Genomic DNA, 18,375 nt, shown 5'->3' with positions numbered 1-18,375 from the left:
CAAATGGAATAAAATTGCTGGAAATACAGGGTTCTCATTCAAGACCTTTCATTCTTAAAATAAAATTACATGGCACACTGGCAGGAGTTCTGGCACTGCTCTAAAACCAGCCACAATTTCACATTTAATACATGCTGTAAAAATAGCACATTTGATTCACATGAGCACGTCGTGTCGCATAACTGTACCACTGTGCTGCAAGTTACATTTTCTACCCCTTCTATGAGTGTGCTGCCTTCCTTTCCCACACTGCAGCTCTCATAGCTCCTTCTGAGCAAAAGTCCAGCAAGATTTAATCAGGCTGAGCAATCTCAAAACTCATTTTTCAAATAGGTGGAGTCAAACCAGCTACTAATGCACAAAACAAAGTCCTCTTGAAAAAAAAAGAGGGAGCATGACCAGGTGTTATATTAAAACAAAAAACAACCTCCAAAACTCATAAATGATGCTCATTTTATCCAACCTGACTTTACCTAAGGCTCTAAGGTTCTGTTTGACAGACTCCCTTAAAACAGACAAATCCCTTAAACAAAATGCAACTCTAGGGCTTTCAACAACATCTCCTCTTCCACTGCTGTTGCTAATACACACACCTCTGGCCTGACCTGTCTCCTGCCACTCATTTTCCACAACAGGCACCTGCTCCTTTTAGAAAGTGAATTCTTCCATAGGAAGAGAGCAGTGGGACTGACAGCCACGCTCCTTGCTGACCACTCCAACCACGCAGCATCACACACAGGTTCACCCTCCCCGGATCCTCTGCTGTCCCTTCTGGCCCGTGCCCGGCCCTCTGCTGAGCCCCTGCACTGCAACAGTGGGCAGAGGACAAAGCCACGGACACAGGAGTCGTTTCCTGCTGAGGGTTGTCCTGAAAGGGGCTGGGAAAAGCGCCAGGCCAGCAAAAGGCAGGGCAGGACCTCGGCAGCCCACGGCGAGCTGAGCCGAGACTGCTGTGCTCGACAAAACAGCCCGATCAATATGGAAAGGAGAAAGAGGGTAGGGAAAGAGCAATTACAATGAAACGAAACTTTCCTCAGTTTCTTTTGGAGTTCCATGGCATAAATGATGCAGAGCTCATATATTTAGCATCTTCGTTGAAGATACTGCCCAAGTAATTTTACTCACAGTTTATATACTTGAAAGTACGGTCTCTGACTTGATGCTCAGACATTAGGCAGACATTAAGTATGTTAATATTGCAGTTGTAATTACATGTTTTTTTTCTTCTAATTTTGGAAGGATAATTCTTTGGAATAATTACATAGAGGGTGAGTTAAGTTCTGGGAAATGGTTGAGTCACCAAGAGTCACATCTGCACTCATGCAGAAAGGCTCAATGAAATCCTAAACATTTTTACCCCTTATAATTATAAGAGCTGGGAAAAGCAAAAAGTCAGTTTATGCCTTTTAGGAGAAACACACAAAGTCTATTTGAGAGATGCTATAGGGATTTCCTCTAATGGAAACAGTGTAGCTGCTATGACCAGTTTCTGCCTTTAGCGTTGCTGAAGATTTTCCACTTCACAATTAGAACAGTATTTCATGTTTATCCACACTTAAAGAGCACACAGCCAAACTACAAACAACATCTCTCAAATCTTAAAAGATTCCCACACAGAACTCCCACCTAGAGCCAGAGATGAAATGGAAGAGGACATGCAATCGACTGTACACAGACAACTCCAGTTTGTAGTACAGTCACTGCATAATAGGACACTAAAATACACCCAAAAGGACTGAAGAAGGAAATTACATACAACTAAAACTGCCATTTAAATGTCAGGCTTGCAGAATTCTAACTCTGAAGCTGCTTATTTTGGAGCAACCAAGGACCCGTGGAAAAAAAAACAAAAAAAAAAACACAAACAAAACAACTAATGAAAAGCAATTGGAACTTTTCAGTGTTCAAAAATGGGGTTTTAAAACCTGAAGGTCTAACATTTCAACAAATTCATCATCAGCAAAAGTAAGTTCAAGTGGACCTGCTGCACCTTATTATCCTCTTTCCTTGCCCAGCTGTAATGCAGATTTATTTCAGCAGCCCTGGGTCTCTTAGTAGTGTTTGTGTGCTACCCGCAGGTCTGTAGTCCTCTATTCATCCACGTTATTTAAATAATAATACATATGTATAATCCTCCTTCCTTCTGTAACTGTTCTACTTGAAGAACCAATTAATTCCATTTGTTACTTCCTGGTGTATTATTTCTTCTCTACAAGCTGGAATCCCTTTAGGAGCCCTGTCTTGCCCTTGACTACTGATTATTTCCTTGGCTTTTCAATCATCAGAGCCTCTTCCTGTGGATTTTAGAGCATTATTGTGATTGTCAATTTTAATAATGCAGGTTTCCATAGTCTGTGCCTGCTGCAGGCCTTTTAAAAAAAGACAGAGAGAAAGGACAATCCTGCTTTAAAAATAAATGAACCAATCATTTTGATTTTTTAAAAATGTAAGTAACTCGGTCTTGCTTATTATATGTCCATATATTATGTGATGCAAATGCAAACACTGACAGACACAGCTCTTCTCTCCTTCTGTCTAAGAAATAGCCACAAAATGCCTTCAATATATAGAGAAAGTGAGCTTCCAGAAGAACAAAGCAGGAAAAGGATCACCCATTTAAATGCCTTTAAGCAGAGGGCATTAAACTCAGACCTTTGAATCCTGACCCCCTTGAGGAATGGCACAAGCCATTGTATCTGCTGAGGTTACATAGGCTTTTTCTCAAGATATTATAGATGAAAAACATTTCATATTTTTTCAGGAATTTATTTGTTTTGTAAGTACCTGACTGAATGATCCTTAAGTGCTTGAATAAATACTTACATGCAGAAAATTCAGAAACAAAAGCATTTCCTGAGGCATCAGACTTCAGGAAGCAAAGATTCGCATCACCTGTACTTCCTTCTGCACTATTACATGATTAGGGGAAGCATTAAATGCCTCCACACTGCTGTGGCTGGTTTAATTTAGCTATCAGGCTTCAGGCAGAGCTACACCACCACCAGATTCACTCCTCCAGCTGCAGCCTTGGAAATTATGAATCTCCAGCCAATGTCACTGGTCATCTCTATTTGCCTGCACCCAGCCTGCTCTGGCATGGAGTGCAGAAAGGATTTTAAAACTCGTCCAATTCATCTGCCAAAGTGAACAGCACAGTAATGCCTCCAGGTTCAGCAGTTTTAATTGTTGAAATAAAGCCATAAATAGAAATGGCACTTCATCTTAATACCCTGCTCTGTACTGCTACCACCACCTGAAGTGGTGCTGAGGAGCTGAGAGCCAGGGAAATTTCTTGGATGTTACCTTGGCCAAGCTCCACAGGATGTGTCTCCTGTCCCCCTGCCTGAGTGATGGCAAGGTGCCCACACAGTTTTTTTAGAGCTCTTCACTGTGGCAGCACAAAATTAGGCGTAGATCTGAGCTTCCAGTTACATCTGTCTGTAAATAAACAGCGCATCTGCTCTCTGAGCTGCACAGGCACCGAGAGGCTGATGTTTGTGAGGTTATTCAGGACCAGCTGAGATGCAGCTCTGCCCCAGTTTTGTCCAAATAATGATTTCCAAATTAAACCCACCATAAGGCTGCTGATGAGAGCAAGCCAAAGCTCACAGCCGTACTGTATCTATGAGCTTTCAAATGCTGCCTTAGCATCTTCCTTTTAGTTACTGATCAACATAAGCACAAGCTCATCTGGTTTGAAAGAAGTGCTATGAAAAAATACAACAAACTAGTATATCAGGCTGTGGGAACACACCACAGTCAATCACCTAACAATTAGTAACAGTACTCAACAGAGGAATAACTAGCAATGTCCTACTAGCACACAAAGCAGTGTGCAAAAAGCACAGGGAGGAAATGGACAAGCTGAAATGCTGGGAAAGAAAATGTTCCCAAGACTAGCAGTGTTCCCCCAAAAAAACACCTTTCTTTTACCAAGGAGTTAAAGCTAAGAGGAGCAGACAGAGGCAAAGTAAGGGGCAGCACAGGGAAAGGTCCTCGACGGCCAGAAGGGTCTTGTGTTCAGCTTTCAGAATCCAAGGAAAACAGAACATGCAGTGAAAGTGGTTTCATTCCAGCCAAGGGATCACTATTGAGATCATTATCATACCACGAGACCTCAGCATTTAGGTTTATTCACAGCTGGTTCTCACATACAAACTCATTTTTTACATGAGACCATTCATGTTCTCATTTACACTCCTATCTTGTTGCATAAGACAAACATTTGTTGGTGGTTTTCAGAGAGCCATTTCCCACTAGGGTAGCTCAAGGATGAAGCTTCTTTCACCTTCTTTGGAAACAGCTGCTCCTGGCTATCTCCAGTGACATGATTTGGAAATACATTGACCCCAGTCTGATTCATGATGAATATGCACATAGAAACATAAAAAATTGTGAGCATGCATTTATGCAGAATAATGCACACAAAATATGCGTTAGGCTCCCTTGTAATGCTCATACCTACAAAAGGTTAAATAGCCCTCAGTGAGAGAGAGCTATTTAAATGGACCTTTTTTATAATGGCAAACAATAATGCATTCTGGTTACCTTCTGACATGGCTTACTTCCAGTCAGCATTAAGGAAAATTACTACCTGATTTCAATACATCTTGGTTCAATTTCATGCAAGCTTATTGTCTTCTAATTATCAACACAGCAATTTGATCTGCATCCAGATAAAGGCACTGCCCTGACTTCTAACACCAGAGCAACGCCTGTGGTGGTGTGCTGATTTCTCAAGCAGTAAGCAGTTTGCTGTTGTCTCACATCCCCAAGGCACAAATAAGCAGATGCTGCATTAAAGCTTGTTTCACAAAACTGCTTCAGTTGTGGTATACATTTTTAATATAATATACTGAGTGCAATATAGCAAAAACTTCCAGGGCCAGTAAAATCCTACAAATTCATTAGCAAAACCAGCTTCTCAATTAAATCTAGCTGAAGACTAGATCTAGCTGAAAATGACTGTCCAGGAGATGCTGAAATGAGTGAAAAGCTTGACTGCGCTTGCTCCGTGTGAGCATGGCTCAATTTACCACCCCACTTTTCTGAATGTCAGGTGGGATTGCTTCTTGTCAAGGACAGGCTTCACTAACCTTTCTCTTTCTCACACGGATACTGTGGTTGGCTTAAAAACCTGCTTTTTTTTTTAAACAAAATTACAATTCTCAGTGTAAAAGCAGAGCTTTTCATAGTCAGAATGGCTTCCACACAGAAGGCACTAGTAGGGAAATGTTTTGGAGCATGCCCTGACGTGCTTTCATTCATGGGTAGGTTTAAAGGATCAGAAACCATACCTTGTGTTTTTGAAAGACAAGCCAAAGGAAAAAGCAACATTTTCACTCTCCTTGGCTTATTTGCATTTCTTACCTACATTCTTTTCCCTCAGATGACATTGTCAGCTGCAGGATGACAAGAGAAGAGCACCTCTGGAGTACTCTCTAGCTAATCCTCTACAATGCCTGTAAACTACACAGTGAGTTGGTGGCTACAACAGGAGCTCTTGAAAAGCACACAGCTTGCCCTTCCTCCAAACAGGGAAATCCTTGTTGAGCCCTTTGAAGAAACTCAAGCTAGGAGAGCATTATTATTCTTAAAGTATTTTTTTAATGGCAGTGTAATGCAAAATATTCCAAAAGTTAGTCTGGCCAGCAGCAGCCTAAGGTTTAGATAAATCATCTGGTGGCTGCCTCTGGTAAATGTGACATTTGTGGCATCACTGGCTGCTGCTGCTGAGAGCCACGTTCCAGCAGCCTCGTCTGACCGCCTGCCTTAAAGGAAGAGAAGTTCTGTAACACAACCTGCAGGATTGCTGTCTTTTATGAAACCCTCTGGCACTAAATCTTTCCAGACAATAACAGCGCAACAACAGCAAGGAGAATGAGATATCTGAAGAGCTTTCCCTTCCTCACCACTGGTTATTTCTTCTGTGCTTCACTGTGTTCCCTCCCCACCTCTCTTGGATGTATTCAGCACATGTCCCAAAGGGTCACAAGGCCAGGGTGCTCTACAGTGTCCCCTCCCACCCCTATTTATTCACAAACACAACTATGAGAATGTGCTTAGCTTTGTCTCCATGAGATGATGCCACCTTCACCACCATTTTTCCCCCTCACAGGAGGTAATGAAGATGAGGGTTGCTAGAACTGCTTATAAGCTCAGCTGAGACATCAAGCTGAACCAGTCCAACCCCTTATGAATAACACTAAAAGTTAATACTAAGTCCTAAAAACCAGAAAGAATTTCACTGCCTGCCCCACTCTGAAACACTGCCATTTGACAAGTGACATGATTAAACGAATGCTCTGTGCCATTAATTTAAGGCTGGAATTTGCAGGGATTTATATGGTGACACTTGTATCATACATGCTAGCACTCACTACCACTGAACAAGTAATTGGGCACTAATTTAAGCTGGCCTTAGCAACTTGTGTAGTCTGACAGCTCCCCGTGCAGTTCACCGCAATCAGAGCAAATCTGCTGGGGATCTTATGCTCCTTCTACATCCCTCCAAATTAATGGCATTTCATCAGCTAGTTCTACAATGCCAGCACAGAAAACACAGAGATGACAGAGATGGCCCTGATCCTGAAGGCACAGCACTTTTATGGGAAGGGAGAAAACACAGATTATGTTCCTAGCCACCACCTGTTGTTTAAAACAAATGGGGGTGCATATTCCTAATTATACAGATTGCACTAGTAATCTCTTCAAGAAGGAAGATACATCTCGTATAATACGATCAAAGATTGATTGCTTCTGCCACCATTTTTCCTGCCTCTAGCAGCTGTTTAATTCCCTAGTTAAGACAAAGCAAAATCTCTCCTTCCTGTGAAGTTGAAAAGCAATCTAGCAAGAAAACCTAGAGATGGAGATAGGAAAACATGGTGAAGTAGCCTGGTGAATTCCTAGGATACTATGTGTAGAAGTTTCTTCTCATTTGCTTATTAACTTTAAACTTTCTTGTGCTCTGCATATACAATTGTTTGTAGATAACTCTAACGCTCTAGAAAGTTACTTCAGATATTCTTTCCAATACATAAATCTCTGACAGATTTTCTCAGCATTACTTCCAAATTAAGGGTACTTGTTTTGTCCATCCTGGTACTGGTCTGAGACTGTATCAAGCCATGGATTATTCTCAGTGTAGCTGATCTCTGTAAAACAGATCTACCTGACCATAACTGCCCATGGAAATCAACAGGTTCTCTTTTAACCAACAAATGTTGTAGCACAGGAGTTGAGATAGAATGTAAGTACCTAAACCTCAGGTACAGGTTAGATGGATAGGCACAAAGGAAAACAGAAAATGCTGTGAAAGACAGCCCAGTACCAGCTCATGCCTGTTAAAACCACTCTTTTCAAGTAAGAATGAATGCTTTGAACCCCAAACTTTTCACTTCTTATGTATTATTGTCAATTCAAAAGTGGCTCATGGTAGCGTTTTCAAATAAAAAGGGAATCCAAGAAAATCCTCCTGACAATAGAAGGAAAATTTCAGACTAAAAGCAGCTGTTATGCAGCTAAAGGCATCCAGAAAAGAGTTCCTCATAGCAGAGGTGCTAGTACATGCTGCACTTTTGTATCCTGAGCCCTTAAGTAGCACTAATGGGTTCAGATACAGATTTACTCCACTGGTTTAAGAGAGTTCCTCTCTGTGTAAAATGCTCTCATTTCAAAAAAAAACAAAAAATTACTGCTGCTGCCTGTAGATACTGCTTAGTAATTTGTCATCCTCACCTTTAGGAGAACGATGAAGCATTGGGATTGAGTGCCTCAGATTTGATGAAACACATTTTCCAGGATCCGACAGCACAGGGAAGATGCAACCTTTCCCTGCTGACACCAGGGAACCTGTTCTGGCTCAGACAGCACCCCAGCAAGGGGATAGTCACATGGGGCAGGAGGAGAAAAACCCCAGAAGCAAACCAGAAAGAACTCCAGCAGCAAGGATGGAGCCAGGCTTGGCAAGGGCCAAATCCCTGGGATCTTGTGGTGTGACTGTGTAACTTGCTGAGTGCCCTCAGCTCCCCTCTCCTTCTGGGAAATATAAGGGGTCCAAAAGCAGCTATGGGCAGTGTCCAAGGGAGCTGGGTCAGGAGGGGCTCATGATGACAATGGTGCTGGGTGCTGTCACCAAGTCACCTGCTGAGCCTCTCTGGTGCTGCCTGCAAAGGCTTCACAGGGCACTCCCACTGCTGTTGTTCCTGTGCCACCTGAGGGATGGCAGGACCCCGCCCCTGAATTCTGAGCACTTTGCTGAGCTCTCATTTCCAGCACAGACACACAGGTGCAGCACCACCGATCCTGGGATGAGAGGACACCAGAACACTCCTGGCACAAACGGGGAGGGGAGACTCATCCACGGCCCATGATGTCCTGTCTGTACTGTGGGGCTGATGTCCAGCTGAGAGGGGACAGCACTGCTGTGCCATGCCACAGAATGCTGGAGGCAGGAGCCAGGTGACAGCACCCAATGCTCACCATGGCAGAGCTCACAGTCCTGCAAACTCAAATGCTCTATTTCTGGGGATTGCTATATGAGGGCAGGGGATTGTTCTGCACATCCCTAGCAAAAGCTTCCAGACAGCCAAGGAAAAAAGAAAAGACTAACAAAAACTTTCAAAAATATTTGAGAAAACCTGTGCCAAAATCTCCTTGGATATGTATCCATGACTAAGCATGAGAAGTGAATTGCTGCTGCCGTGCAGAGGGTGCTGCTTGCTGGTCATGGTCTAAAAGCACTGATGCAGCAATAAGCACAGCTTAATTGACAAGAAGCTTCCATATTAATAGCAGAATTTTTGGTCAGAAACATGTGAAAGCCTGTAGGCTTTGAAGCAGTAAAATAGAACTGAGGCCGTATGGTGGCAGAACAAAGTCTGCTGAAGAATGTTTTATTTTCTGCCTTTGATAGGGACTTTCCAGAGCTGTCAGCTGTGCTGCAGAATTAGAAACCTGACATTGCAGCAATCAGTTTTTAGATTTCAAGCTGTTCAAATGACTTGTCTCCAGGGAGGAATATGCAGCATGCAGGAATCAATAGTGGAACAGGTAAAGATGCCAGTGTACAAGGGCAGCCGCCCCAACACCACACCGCAGCCAGCCAGGCACATCTGCCAAAAAGGAGTCCTGGGAGAGGATGACAGCAAAACTTGCTCTCTCTCTGAATCAGTACCAGAGAGGTGCTGTAGACAATTCACTACATTTGTGAGATTGCAGCTTGATTATATTTGCTTCCACCTTAGAGACAGATCTTCCACACGCCCTCAGTTCACACTATGCCAGTGCTCCAAGGCACTTGCTGGAGAGATTATAAAAGAGCCTATTTTATCATAACCTCACCTCTGAATGCATTACAAGTGACATCGCTTAATTTTAGCCAATCTGAACAGCTAATTAGATGTAAACAGATTGAAAAATTGTACACATGGGACAACTCATTTTTCAAAAGGCCACTAATCTAAACAAACCTGAGTCCATCAATTCACTTCAACATTTGTCTAAATGAATTACAGCACAGACCTGTCCTGCATTGGCCTTATGATTCATATAAGAGGCTTCCTCCTCTTTTGATGAAAATTTCAGGCACTGTACAAAAGAAGTTATTTATTTATTTATCAAGGCCCTATTATAACAAATATGAAGATGCCTCTCTGTCTGAGTCTAGTGGACAACACGTTATGAGCCAAAGCAATTCCAGCCTGCTCCGATACTTTCTCTCTCGCCTCTCAAACACATCACACACACCACATCAAACACAGGGAGGCCCTCTGCAGCAACAGATAAAAATCAAATTATATTTAGTCATGATCAATACTGGTTGGAATTTGAAAGCTCTTTGGGTGTGATCCTCCCCTGGGGAAATGAGAGCGAAAAGAATCCTGCACAGATCCTCCAGAGATGTCTGGAGATCCCCCTCCCCTTCAGGAGTCCCTCCAAGCACCAGCTGGAATAGACCAGTGAATACACTGGGAATCAGGGAAGCAGTGCAGGACAGAGAGAAGCTCCAAGGGGCCTGCCAAAACTCAGATGAGATCAGGAGCTACTGAAGTTATCCACTACTGGCAACATAGCAAAGTGTTAGGATGCAGTGCAGTGTAGTCTGGCCTATTTTTTAATACAGACCAATTAGCAGAGCATTATGCATGAAGTTTTCCACTTGCTACTAAAGCTCACATTGCTTCCACTATGTGCAGATGTAAATGTACAGAGTCAGATGGGAGAGGGCAGAGAGAAACACACTTGTGTGGATTCTCAAATGAACAAACATATCCACATAATCAATCCCTTTCTGGACTGCTTAGCACAGCAACCTTGCTGAACAAAATAAGCCTTACTCTGCCTGATCCACGTGTAAACTAATTTGTGTTGCCTAGAACTAAGAGCTGCTGAGTATCTGTTGTGATCTTCCATGTGACAGAGGCCCTGGACTTTCAATTCATCCCCATTTGAGAAGAGCAATCCAGACACCCAAGGGTCAAAACCCCAAGCACTGCAGAATCCTACATAACTTTTAATCACTTACTTCATTGTGCTATTGCCTTCATTTACAAACACACACATACTTCACTCTGAGTTTGTCTAGCTTTAATTGCCAGCCCAGCATCTCATTAGACCTTTGTCTGTCAGCATAAAGAGCCTGCTGCTCGTTTGTGTTCCCCACACTGGTACTTACTGATGGTGACCTAAGCAACCCTTTCCTTTCCCCGGACAAAGACCAAGGCATCAAAGCTTTCTGGACTGCTTGGCTTGGCAGCCCCGCCCTTGGCTGCCCACAGCCTGCTCCCCTGCTTCTCAGGGCCTTTGGAGCTGCTCCCACCTCCTCTGGGGAAGGTGGAGGTAGTCTGACATCCTTACTCCTGCTCAAGAGCCTGATTCTTAAACACACCAGTGGCCTTTTGTCCTGCTGTGTGTGCAGAGCACTCTCACACAAGCACAGTCCCTACCAAAATTCAGCTTCCTCTGGAGCACCACTGTTTCCAGCAATGTTTCCCCACTCACTTTCTGCTTTCTTGTCTTTGCTCTGTGGTTGTGGCTTTATGTTTGGCCACATTAAAGGACCTGCTTTGGCACCAGAGTACCAGAGTGGGTTGTGACAGTGAACCACTCACTTCTTTGTTTCCCAGATACGACTTTTGGGAACCTGATCAGTGAGAAAAGTATGTGCCCGCCTAGGCCACTGGTAAAACAAACAAATAAAGAGCACAAGGCAGATCGTTTTGCTGTCTATCTAACAATGATAAATCCACTTATAATTACATCCTGAAAGGCAGTTTTTACTCCACTAATTGCATACCACGTCAATTTTGCACAATTCTTGTTTCTTAATCAGTGTCATGTAGCAGCATGCCAAATGCTTCACTGACATCCACGTACACTGTATCAACCAAACTTGTAGCTTCATAAATAACATTTCAATTAGTTGACAGAATCTATTACATCAGCCCATATTGCTCAGCATTAATTCTCATTTATTTCTTTATTGAGCAGGTCCAGAACTGCATGTCCTGTTCTACCTCAATCAATGTCAGATTGGCAGGCCTATAAATATTTGATTCCTTTTTTTCCCCACCTTACCCTTTTTAATACCTACACATCTACATTCTCTCAGACCTTTAGAACTTTCCCATATTCTTAGGTTTATGGAAAACCAACACAGAAATTCCTCAACCAGCTCTTTACACTGCTACCTGCAAGATATTTGAGGCTGCAGGGGTAAAAAGAGCCCTGCTTTGATATCTGCTTTTTCAATGGGTTTGAATAGGCATCATTATTATCTAACTCCCACAAAGCTAGAAGAAATGGTATTAACGAGTCCAAGGCATTTAAAAAAATCACATAAAATAAAATGGAATGTTTTTGACCTCTTCTTTCCTGAGTTGTGATATTTTCAAACTGCAGTTTAGAGATCTCCCTGTTGTTCAACACTTTGGGCTTCTATTCAAGTATTCTCCTGAGCAACAAGCTATGTGCTTGTTTTAAAGTAGAAACTAAGCATGTTCTATAAAGCTATTAAAAAACCTGGGCTAAAAGACTCATGGCAACATCTTAAGAATTGGTAGCGCTCTCCTATAAAATTCTAACTCATCTGGATTTGATTATGAATTCCTCTGGATTCCTGGGCTTGCACCACACTCATGAAACTTGTCCTGTGTGTGCATCTCCATAAAGGAGGAGGCTGTCTCCAGTTTGTTAAGTGTCTAGGAATAAGTTGTGCCCTTCCTGAAGATGAACTCCCACTGACTTCAAATACAGTAGGCAAAATTTCTGGTTGCATTTCCCAGTCTCTGAAAGGAAAGAAAACCTCTTAGACAAAAGGGAATTTAAACATCAAGGGCAGAATATATTAAATTTGCCAGATACATCTGAGATCTGAAATACAGGAGTTAGAGAAAGTGAATACATGAAGCTTTAGAGAGACTTGGCAGTTTTCATCCCATTTGTTCTTTTTAAGATCTCATGAGAGCATCTAACAAAATCCTATGTCACACCAAAGCCTGCTCAAAGCAAGCGCACAGTGAATCAGGTTCTTCAGCCACTAAACCACAGAATACATAATGACAAGAAGCATGGGGATCTGAAGCAGTTCTGGTCACTCCCAGACTGCCTCAGATCCCACTTGTGCAAGACATCCACATTCAGAAGAGAAATTTAAAAGTCAATGGCATTTAAGCATGTGATAAAAACAAAGCATGTGCTTGAACACATGCTCTTGTCCCCTGATGGAAGGTGTTTGCAGGAAGCTTGGAAGAGCCATTTGAAAGCTTAAAAACCATTATATTCCTATGTGGAAGAACTCCCTGCATAAAAAAGCAAAACAGTGGGCTAGATTTGCCTCTCACTGTCATCACAGCTAATCTCTAGTGACTCCACAGTTGTCACAAGGAAAATTAATCCAGGTTTACAGAGATGTAGCAGACAAATCTAGACCACCACATCTCTCTTTTGCTGTGTTTACAATAACAGACCAATAAATGAGTATTTGTGATTGGGCACTGCTTTTTTAATCTGTTTGCTGGAGTATCATAGGATTTGTTTGATGATTTGATGACTTAGTTATTAGTGGATTTACAGATTGCATATGATTAGCCAGCATATTTTGGAATTTTTTTTCTCTGTTTCTATGCAGAGAAGCAATTTTGACTTCTAAAGCAAAACCAGGGCATCCTCAGTATTTTTTTATGTAGGTGAACATCTTCCATTCATAGAATCCCTGTGTGGCTCTGAACTACTTTCACAAAGTGCCAAAAACCTAAAGGATTGCATAATGCAGGAAAGAGGCTATGAATGAACGTCATTCATACTTCTTGCCTACACAAGTCTGTGCATCTTCATGGCATCTCCTATTCATTTTCTTCAGTTTTGCATGAATGGCTGAAAATGGGCCACAAATCATTCACTGCCCTTCAAAACTCTTCGCTGTGGCATTCCTCAGTGCCTGCTTGATGAGACCAGGAGCACAGCAAGGACTGCTGCCCATCAATAACACAGCAAGTACAGGTAGAAAACGCAGCACTTTGCACTGGATTTTTGCATTCCAGCTTCAGAAGTAGCAAGCAAAACACAGGCAAGATCCAGGCAAGGAAATCCAAGCCCACCATTTTCCAGGGCTGGTACTTTAAAACCCTGGGGAGCTTCTAGGAGCTATGGGGATTTGCTCAAGCATCTCAGCCCAGCAGAGTTGATGAGCTCAGTATTTAGCTTAAATGAGAGCCTAAGAGCAGTCCAAAAACTGGTATTCCTGTCATCGCCATATTTCCTAGGATTTTCCAAAATGGCTAATGCATCCTACCCAGCACAAAATGCCCCTGGCAGGGGTCTAGGAGTCCAGCAGTTGTGAATGCCCAAGTGCTTCTCTTCTAGACAACAAAAACATATGGGAACTTCATCCTTTCCTAATTTTTAAAGGCCAAAAAGAGACATGAACTGCCTTTCCCTGACCTAACTCTTATATAGGTCAGATGAGCACCAGCCCTGAACTGGAAGTCATGTAATCATGTTAGGACAACGAAGAGCCTGGGCTAATAAACCCATCCTTTCAAAGAGCTTATTGGTTTGGGCTCAGTGCCATGCTGAGGTTAACAAGGTAAAAACCCCTTTAACAAAGGAGACATATTTGACCAACCACAGTCAGGTCAATCATTTAAGACTGAAACATTCCCTCCAGAGGTATTTACCCAGTCGGTGCACGTTGCTGTAGTTGATTCTGTACCTTCTGATGCTGCTTTAAATTATATCTCCCAAATCAAATTAGAGTGGAAGAAGCTTTCCTATTTCCTTATTGCAGTTGACAATCACACGTGGGGTCAGCAGATATTCTGAATTCACATGACAGAAGCTTGAATCACCTATTACACCGCGGAAAAGAATCTGTATCTCAAAATATGAATTCCCTTTCTTTCCAAGGTTAAACTAGAACAGTCAGAGTATTCTCCCCTGTACTGAGAACATGTGTGCATGTGTGTGTTTATCAGCACTGCATTTTGTATACTGCTTCCTTCAAACCAATATACACTCCAGGTTTTATGGTGTATTTTGGCTCAAGTGTGATTGCTAGGACAGTGTTTACAGCAATATTCAGCGTGTTCTGCATAGCCCTGCCCATCAATCAACACTGTAATAAAGCAGAAAGGGAAATAACCGGAAAAGCAGCAGAGCTGCTGAATTCAAGTAAACCATTCAAAACTAGTACGGAGAAAATGCAAAGGCAATTGGGTCAAAGTAGCCATTTACGTGTTGTTTAAAAGAAAAAAAAAAAGGCATATACACATGCTGCAATATGGTTTACCTTAAAAAAATAACATGGGATCCAAAGTGTTAATTTTTTTCCTGCCTATTTTCTCTGGGTTAGTGTTTCAAGATGACTGCTGCTCCATATAGATTTATAATATGTATGTGTTTATTCACACATCTCTAAGTCAACAGGAAAGGCAGACCAGAATACCAAATCTATCATTAAATCTACATGTTGGCACCTACAAAAAGCTGCAAGGCTTCATTTTTTTTTCTGGCTAAGATTGAAGAGATAAATTGAAAGAATGAACAAACAAACAAGGCACGCTCATCCTTAAAATACACACACAAAGCAAGAGAGGCAGAGAGAGGGGGAAAAGAAGGTGGCTTGTAAGGTTGTTGCCTTTCAGGTTTGTCTAAGAGATCAGGAGTAAGTTTAAGAGCAGTATAATCTCTGATTCTTTCTGGATGTCACATGGGCTTGCTGACAAACACTAGGGCTCAAAATCCCCAGCACTGTGCTGGCTCTGAAGCAACATGTGCTATTCTCAGTTCAGACACTGGAACATGATGCAGCTTCTAGCCTTTGCCCAACTTAAATACCCAGCTCTGCTTCACAGTTTTTATTCTCTCCCCTACTGTGAAGAACTGCTTCACAGTGTCAGGGTGCTCCACCCTGGAGTCCTAATCTTAGAATTAGCACCTTTAGATGCTACTGTAAAATAAATGGTGATGATGATATTGGTGAATTATCACTCTTTTGGTTGGTTTATTTTAATTTTGCTTTAGTCTAGATCATGAAGAATTAACATAAAAATCAAGCTAGGATAAGATCTGTGTACCCAAGGCCCCATAGAATTCCCACTGAAGTCATTAGGACTTGAATGGAAATTAAAGAAGGCTCTGAAACAAATTCAAGGTAGGTGTTTAAGCACTGCCCTGCCGGGGGTCACAGCAACACCCAGGGTGACAGACACCTTCAGTGAATCCACCAGACTGTGAATGAAAGCAAATCAACAGAGCTGGGAGTGCAGACAATGCAGGCAGGGCAAAGGAGTGCTCAGCGTGAAAATGAAACCGAGGAGAGATGTTCTTAGCCCATTAAGAGCTATAATGAAATACTGCATCTTGAGTTTGTTGCTGTTAGAAGGAAGCCAGGAAACGAGCAAGAATTCATTATAAAGCTGCTCAAGACCAAAACATGAATCATTGGGTTCTAAAAAAACCCAGTTGTCTAGAGAACGGCATAGATGAAAATGAATGGAATCTCTTTAAATTACTCTCTGTATAAAGTCTTTCACATTCATCCTTTCTGGCTTTCTGATTAGTATCTTTCTGGGATGTGGGTTTTTAAATAATTCCACACCACACTCCCAGCTTCTGCAATCAAAACACTGAAATGGCTCTTGATTCTGCATTTTTCATCTTCATTTACAGGGAAAAATGTCTTCTGCAGTAAGAAATTTGAACACCTACTGTCCTACCCATCTACTGGATATTCCCAAAAGTGTATGCTGAAGGCTCAGTCATCAAATGAGATAAAGATTCCCACATCACTTTACAAATAAGGGGAGTTTTGTATGTTATTGCTGCATAAAGGAGGATTAAATCACCTGTGGAAAGCCCTCAAGATCATTAAAGTGCTGAAAAGCTGAGGCCCCTCTGATCTCAGCATCCATGACAAGAAAGCAAAAAACCCAAATCCTACATAGTAAATTGAGAAGACTTCCCTGCAAACCCAGATGGGAACACCTGAAAAGAAAATATGGCACCAAAACACAGCCTCTGGCTGTTCTGTTCATGCTGTGACCAGTTTCCTGAGAAAAGGAGGCTTGTATGACCACATGGTGTGCTTATCTACATCTGTCCTCCCACCAGCCCCTTTCCAGCTATTTCTGAGCCCTCTAGCAATTACATTTTCCATGTGACAACTCCATGGAAGGAGCAGCAGTACTGGGAGCTGAACTGCTGTCAGTCACGGGGGAAACCACCTCAAAGCTGGAACCTTGTCATGTTCTAAGAACCAGAACAACACAACTTGAGTTAATTTCTTACTAGATGTGTACCCCACCAGACCAAAGAAATCCAACCACGAGATACAAGTCTGCTGAAAATGGTCCCTTATCTCACAGCTGGCTGGCTGGGGCCACCCCTATGGCAGGACTTTGGCCAAAAAAGATGCTGCACTGATTATTCTGCTAACCAAGACTGCTTGGAGAAGCATAAGAAAGAAAAAGTTAAGAAAAATCAGAAACCACACAGGATTGTCTAAGACCTCGGGTTTCTCATAGGAACACATCCCACTCATGACTGCTGGAGTGGATTTTACAAGACTTACTGTGATGACATCCAAAATTTATTACAACTTTTACAACAAGACCATGTCTAGTAAAGAGTGATGTAGTGACAACATTTACTTGTCTGGATTTAGCTTCTTTGGGCACATAAATATACTTCTGTACTTCAAGAAAAGCCATAGCTGCCTACTAAATCTTGAATAATACAAGGCAGCTTTGTAGACCTTTAAACACATGCACCGACTTGGTTCTGTCTCCTTCCTAAATCTGCTTCCTTACTATCTGCACAGTCAGTCCCAAGGCCCTGCTCTGCTCACTGTCTGTCAACCCGAGCTTCTAAAATGAAAGGCTTTGGAAATCATGCCTTTAAACTCCTATGCTTTCCGAGAATGGAATTCATTACTTTCAGAAAGTGGCCAAGTTTGTTTTCCCATCTCTTAATTACAAAACAAACTGAAAACTTTACCTGTCTTCCTTAGTACATGCATGATGAATTTAGTGCAACTTCATTTGAAAACCAATTTATTGACCATAGGTGTGAAAACCCTATTGTACATATAAATCAAATAGTAGATTTCTACTAAGCACTGAACAAGGTATTTTTCTGGTGTAATGGTTTAAAAAGACAATCTAAAATAACCTTAGAGTAAAATAGGAATAGCTGGAAAAAACTAGTGGTATTTCATGTTGTAGTTTTTGGGGAGCCAGATTTGAAGCATCTTGAAGCGCCCTGAGTTCCAGAAAGCAGCCTGAGTGTGATGTCAGAAAACCAGGCCCCTTGAAGTGCCTCATGCTCATGTTGTTGACCACTTCACAGGTAAAAATAATACCTTCCATACACACTGCACTCACTGATATCCTGGTTACCAAAATCAAGCAAGCACCAGGGGATGCTTTGCCAAGTAACATGATTGTATTTGAAAAACCTGAATCCAGCCAGGAGTAGCCATAAAACCGGGTCTAAAGCCATAAACCCAACCCTGCTGTCCGTGTCACACCAAAAGCTGGCTCAGCTCCAGGTGGCTGCCCCAGCAGCCTCCCAGCCTGATGCTGGCCTTGCCCTTCCCTGCCGGGGGCTCCTGTCCTGGAGTTTACTCAGGGAGCTGGGGCAGAAATGAGGGGAACTCTCCAGGACAACCTCCCCAAGCTACCCAGACTAGCCCTGGCCCCCAGAGAAGCCTGACCTACCAACTCCAAAAGTCACACTCCCTACCCCAAGGCAAGGCACTACCCAGACCCAACACTTATACTTCCAAGAAGGACTGATGTCAGACAAGCAAATCCATCATGACTGCACCAAGAAATAAAAAAAACCAAAACAACTAAACAAAAGCCAATAAAA

General features: G+C 42.4%; 1 protein-coding gene across 2 annotated transcripts in view; it reads right to left on the bottom strand.

Annotated features, from left to right (window-relative positions):
* The window catches only part of TMEFF2 (transmembrane protein with EGF like and two follistatin like domains 2), a 123,620-nt gene that overhangs the window by 94,092 nt on the left and 11,153 nt on the right, over positions 1-18,375 (bottom strand). The window lies entirely within an intron of this gene.

The sequence above is a fragment of the Onychostruthus taczanowskii genome, unplaced genomic scaffold (genome assembly GCF_017590055.1).
Source record: "Onychostruthus taczanowskii isolate IOZ18803 unplaced genomic scaffold, ASM1759005v1 scaffold20, whole genome shotgun sequence".
In the NCBI taxonomy this organism is placed as follows: Eukaryota; Metazoa; Chordata; class Aves; order Passeriformes; family Passeridae; genus Onychostruthus; species Onychostruthus taczanowskii.
This window is presented reverse-complemented; position numbering and strand designations above follow the sequence as displayed.